The 6,593-nt window shown below is 38.4% G+C and overlaps 1 long non-coding RNA gene across 1 annotated transcript; it reads right to left on the bottom strand.

Annotated features, from left to right (window-relative positions):
- Window positions 1–2,670: 2,670 nt before the first annotated feature.
- On the bottom strand, window positions 2,671–6,108 carry LOC124656984. The gene is made up of 4 exons (XR_006988770.1): window positions 5,956–6,108; window positions 5,181–5,414; window positions 2,939–3,248; window positions 2,671–2,828 (listed from the first exon to the last, which is right to left on the bottom strand). It is a non-coding gene; the product is annotated as an uncharacterized LOC124656984 (long non-coding RNA).
- Window positions 6,109–6,593: the final 485 nt, after the last annotated feature.

Genomic DNA, 6,593 nt, shown 5'->3' with positions numbered 1-6,593 from the left:
CTTTACGCCGACGGCATGGGTACGTCGATGGTCGACGTTCGGCGGTGCTCTGGCGAGGTCGTACGCCGACGGCCCCGACATTTGGCCGTCGGTGTACACTTTGGCCCTCGGCGTCTACTGCCATTCCTGTAGTGTCTCAGCCACTGGGCATTTTATTTTGTCTTCCGTTAGGCTAGTTGACCGATTATATTTTTGGCTGAAGTGAAACTAAATCACTTTGACCAAGATGCATATATTTCAGCACGTTCTATGATAAGAACATATTCGGTCGCATGCTTGACGAGATGTGTGCCTTTACGCCGTGGTCATCATGGCTGCCGTGGGATGAAAGGGGTGTAGGTCTGTGTACCATAAGGATATGGTCTGACCCCACTTATATCCGAGAAGTGTTGGAATTTTTTCTAATTCAGTCCCAACTTATTTAATTTAGTCCACAATTTCTGAAAATCCTAAAGGCCCAATTTGCCCATTCATGCATGACAAGGGGTGGGACAAAAGTTCAGTACCATGAAAACACAAATGCCACATTCTCCTGGTTGCAGAGCTTACCACGAGTCGGTACAGTAGACCTCCGAAACCCCGCATCTTGTGATCATGTACTGGAGAGCGGCGATAACATTTTTGGGGAGCACTCTTCGCGACTACTGACTTCCCCGACAATGATATCTTCCCCGACATCAGTAGTCTCTACGACGACATGTGAGAAAACACCAGTAATGCAAACGGGTCTTCTTCTGTGTCCTGTATGTTATCCTATTTCTCCTAGTTGAGATCATGATGCAATTTCTAGTTTTAGTATCTTGTCTAGAATTTATAATATCGCACTATATGTTAGATGACATGGCAGGGAGTGGTGTTTTGGCACGTGGGATCATATGATCCTTTTATTTTGAAATGCATCTTAGATACATTTTGAAACATCAAAAAATTGAAACAAAAAAATCGCCCGTACATCTTCATGTGCTACACGTCCACAAACTTGTTTCATGAAAATTTGACTTGTCTTGTGGCCTGTGTAAAAAAGACAAAATTTGGTGCTAAAAGCAAAACTTGTCATAACATAAATTTTCTCTTTTTTATATAGAACACAAAAAGTATCTGTTTTTTCTCGAAACTTGACGACCACACATATATTGTAGAGGTGTACATGTAGAATTTTTTGTCAAAAATTTTCGACACTTCGAAATATATTTTCTTGGTATAGGGAGCATATGCATCCGGGAGCCAAATTGAATTTCCGATGGCAGGTCTAGTTTCTTTTCTTTACTTCTAGCCATGTTCTATCTATTGTTTTTCTGGATAACTTATCCGAAAAATTGCTTATATTTCCAACAATCCAAAAACCTTATTATAGGAAATTTTCCCTTGTTATCTTTTCTGCATCTATGAGGCCAACACTATTCGAGGGTGTGAATTTTAAAACATAGCGTGCCAGAACAATTCTCTGTCTCACAACCATGAGATGATTTGATGCAATTAAAGGCAATCTTATATGAGGGCTTACTCCACTCGAGGAGAAAGCTTTTCAGGAAGCCGGCACTCTTTTGAGAGGTGTTATTGTTAGTGTTCTTGGTGAGAATATTGTTGGCTTATATTTATCATCACTACGGGAAAGGATATATGGGATGCGCTCGAGGCCATGCATGTTTGGGGTCTCGAATGCGGGTAGTGAATCATATGTCATGGAGAAATAATATGACTAGATGACTGATGAGCGATCCGTTGTTGAGCAGGCTCAAGATATATAGTCCATTGCCAAGGAACTTGAGCAGTTCGCGTGTGTGTTACCAGACAAGTTCATTGCTCCAGACATCATTGCCAAACTTCCTCCTTCATGGAGAAATTTCGCTACATCTCTGAAACACAAGAGACAAGAAATTTCTGTCATGCATCTCATTGATACTCTTGATGTCGAAGAAAAGGCTAGAGAAAAAGACACACGTGCTCGAGGCGCCGAGGGAGGTTCTATGAAGTTCGTAGTTCTATGACACATGGTTGATGATTTCCTTAGATCCTTGTACTCCAAGGAGAAGCTATACATCAGGTGAACTTTTTTGCTTTTAAATGTTCAACACTCCAGAAATAATATTTGATTAAAGAACAACCACAGTTAATTTAATATTCTGTGGTAACTTTTTCCAAGATTACAATGCATAATCTAGTGGACTCGTCAGAACATGCATCTAGGAGAATTTGAAGGTAATATATGAGACATGTCAGGGGACTAGGCTGGTCAATATTCCTTAATTCATCTGATGCAACTCGCCTGATGTTGGTTAGATGGCATCTATATGAAGTTATTTGTTGTTGTGGGCGCTATAGTTAATTTGTTTTCTTGATTTGCAGTCAGAAATTAATGATTACTAGAAGGACCTGGCGCGCTGCTGCGCCCGATTGTTGTTATTGTCGCCACGTATATGCACCTCATTCCTGCTGGTAAGTTAAGTTGGTGGGCAGGTATGCGCTTCACTTTTCTAATGGGACACAGACAAAAAACAATTTCCTTCGGCTTGATGCGTGCCATATCGAAACGTGGAGTGCAGTGGCGCATACTCAGCCTAATTAAATGCATATTCTTATATGCATCAAGCAAAAGAGTGAAGTAATAAATCTAATTTATTACTATCTCTTATCTTAGGCTTGCAATTTTTCCTTTTAGCAAGTACGAAATGTCACATGGAATTATATAGAACAAACAAAATTAGGTAGTCGGCTATAATGATACAAGCTCGACATGATATTTCACGAAATTTACGAAGAAACAACAAGGAAATAGTCCAAAAGATGACTGCTTACACCAAGATTCCTTGTCAGCTCTTCTTTCAGACCTGCAGCCGGCCAAGCAGCCAGTTTGAATGTGTCATGACATGTTCATTTGGTAGGTACAAGTCACATCATTGCAGCTTCAGTCTGTAAGGCATCAAAAGCTAGTGTATACCTTGAAGCAGGATATAATGCATCCTCTATCATATCTGATGGCTTTATCCCAGCCTTCCGATTTGCTAACTGGCCTCATGGGAACCATCAACGCAGGACTACATTCATCTCCTTAAATTTGCACTGATCTGGCCATCAGTCTTAAAAACATGCATAAGCAGACCGAAGAGAACTCACAAGTACTATGTTTTCTTGCCAGCACTTGCTCCTAGCCTTCACATTCTACGCTCTTCTGCTGCTGCCCGCCAAGTACCGACCAGCCATTTTCTAGATAATTCCTTACCGCTCTTGTCAGGTTAAGTACAAAGGGCCTAAAACAGGAGCAATGAGGTAAAATTAAACAAATTGAAAAGTGAATAAATTAGATATGACAGGTAAAAATCGCATGATACACATCAAACCAGTGGCAAGTTTACTTCATAAGATTTAAGCACACATATAAGCTTATATTATATCATAGGCAACTACTCACAATTATTTGGCACAAAAGGAAGCGTGAAGACGCCAATAATGCTACCAGAAAACCTACTCCATTAAGTAGATTAGAATAATTAAATACAAGAGATAAAAAATCATGCATCACCTCATATGGTTATCCTAGCAGGGGACACTTAACTTTCCAAAAAAAAAACAATGCAAAGATAATTTCATGATTTAATTCCAAATCTGGGACACGATAGATATAAGTTTAGATATGAAATCCAGTGAAGTAAAAGGTTTAATAAGAATGTAGTACTCCAGAACATCACAACTGTTATAGGGAATGAATTGGAAAAATATAAGCTATGTCTGCACGACACCAACCTTCACAAGCAAGGACTCATCTTGCTGAGTAGGAAAATTTGAAAAAAATTAACATCCTGATACACAAACTGAATATACAGCTACGTAATCCAATGATTCTAAAACATAACACCTAAGAACTCAAATCCATCTACCAAATTATAAATAGAAGAATCAATTCAACTCAACACAATTTCTCATATCCCAGGAACCATAAAGTAGAAAACTCAAGAAAAAAGAAGAAAAAAAATGGTACCATCCTTGTAACGTATAGCTAGTGGGTAGGTATGCAAGATTTCTTGACAGTCGTTCATGTATTCACCTTATTAACCTTAGAATTGCAAAAAAGGTATTATTGTGACAAAATTCCTGGAATTGCAAGCCTGAAAGAAACTGTTAATACTTTGTCCTATGATGACAACACTCACAAGTCACAGAACACACCAGAACTTACATTATACGTGAGCATTTCTTACTGAACCATATGTGAATATTGCTTTTAATAGAAAAAATAGATGGACATGAATCATACACATGAATCATACAAACTATATACATCGAAGAAATCGAAACCTCAGTAGGATAAAGTAAACCGACATTAGTATTTTTTTCAACTCAGCTTTCAGAAGATGCCTTAAATATCATGCTCTTCCTAATATGTTTAATTTCTGTCTCCTGGCTCTCGTAAGTAATGATTTAATTCGTATAATAAAATATGTAATCCGAGAGTTACACATAAATATTTGAAAAGCAATTATTGTGTTAGGTTAATCCTAAAAATCTGTTTATCCAAGTTCCTTGCCATGGATTTTCTCTTCAAGCTTTCATAAGAAATGAGATAAGGCTCAGCTATGCATTTAGTATAATGAAAAATAAAAATGCACTACTAATTTACGCAATTTCTATGTGAGGTAAAGGATTTACGATGTGGTGAAGCACACATCATCCTCCATTTTCGCTGGAAGTAACTGCCTGAAAGGTTTAGTAGTACTGCCTTCCGATCCATATTACTTGATGCTAAAATGGATGCATCTAGACATAATTTAGTTGTAGATACATCCATTTTAGAATCAAGTAATATCGATCAGATGGAGTAGTATTATTCTCATTTTAACTGTTCAACAATACCAACAATTTCAGCCCGCAAACAACAGTCCCTGGAAAAAATTATATTTTTTCCTTTGTATATAAAAATTAATGAATCACAACACTGACTGAACTAAAGCATCAATTTTATGGTACAAATTACCAAATAACCCAAATTTCTTCACAATGCCAAGGACTCATCTTGTTGAATAGGCCAGACTTGGGATATATACACACTTGCAGAAATTTAACTTTCTAATACACAAACAAGAATACATCTAGCTAATCCAACGATTCATAGTTTGGGACCATATAACACCTAAGAACTCAAATCCATCTCCCAAATTTTAAATAGAACAAGCAATTCAACTCACCTCAGGGCGTGCTTCTGAATAAGAACAGCTGGATCTTGACAGGATTCACACAACGGAAGGAGCAAGCTTTACCTACTCTGGATAATAAGGCGGCACTTCTCTCGCCAGGGGACGGGAGACATCGAAGCTCAGGGGAGAGGTTTCCCATGACCTTGGCACCAGTAGACCAGAAATTTTAAGAGCACCTCAGCTCCGTGTCAACTGATGACACCAAATATCGCGTAGGTGGTGAACCTGTAGTCCAGTAAGGAAAAATAACCATAATATTTTACACAAAATGTAAAATGATTTTTTTATCTAATGTAATATCTGATGCACTTAAAATTATATTAGTATCTTTATATACAACATAAGAGAACAGTGTAATGATCAGGTAATACTATTGTAGCACAAAACAACTTTACTAATGACTAATCCAGTGATCCAAGACTGAAGCCTGAGGTTCTGCATATAAACTGAGGCAATCCACCATATAGTGGAATTGTGTAAGCAATATAGCACAGTGAATCAAGGATTATTAGGATTCAATCACACAGGTGACAGGCAAATTACTAATGTAGGAGCAGTATTTTGACTCAACTGCGTGAGTTAAAATGTTAATTAGATCATAGTAATGGTAGAGATATCGCCCATGTCTATGCACAAGGTGATTTAACCACAAAATCATTACCGCAGATGCAACATGACCCTTAATCATGGGGGTTAAACACAAGTTATACGGCTACAATATGTTCATACTTAAAACTTAGGAATAAGGGTGGAAGGCGAGGCTCACCTGCGGGGATGAGGAAGGCAACTTTGGCAGCGAACATGACGCCATTGTTGGCGGCATGGAAAGCAGGGCACATGGCCTTGGTGTCCGCCATCGCAGCAACGGCGCAACGCCGGGCACCATCGCGCCTGTCCCATCTTAAAATAAAGATCACATGTCTGTTCAACACTACAGGGGACTTTATGAAAACATTGCACTACCATTTAGTTTCCTTTAATGAAAGGACATAGTTTGCAATCAACCAAAACACAGAATGATGATGTAATACCAAGATTAAGACATCACATCGATCAAATCTTTGAAGCCACTGCTTCATATTACAGGGAATGTAAACATGTTTAACATATTAATTAGGTGAACTACTTCAACTTACAAATTGTGCACTAATAGCTTAATGATATTTGAATGCAGCAAAGTTCAGAAAAATAGATTAACTTGTAATCTAGAAAAATAGATTAACTTGTAACTTGTAGCTATACAAAAAGTTCTAATCTGCTAGTATGCTACGGGTAATCTGCTAGAGCTAGACTGCTATGTTGATCAGTTGATGCGGCTGAAGCAAGAGCTGAACAGCTGAAGACTGAAGAAAGTGAAGAGTACCTTGCCGTTGCCTGCCTGCCAGCAGGTCGCCGCTGGCCACT

Source organism: Lolium rigidum, chromosome 5, assembly GCF_022539505.1.
Source record: "Lolium rigidum isolate FL_2022 chromosome 5, APGP_CSIRO_Lrig_0.1, whole genome shotgun sequence".
In the NCBI taxonomy this organism is placed as follows: domain Eukaryota; kingdom Viridiplantae; phylum Streptophyta; class Magnoliopsida; order Poales; family Poaceae; genus Lolium; species Lolium rigidum.
This window is presented reverse-complemented; position numbering and strand designations above follow the sequence as displayed.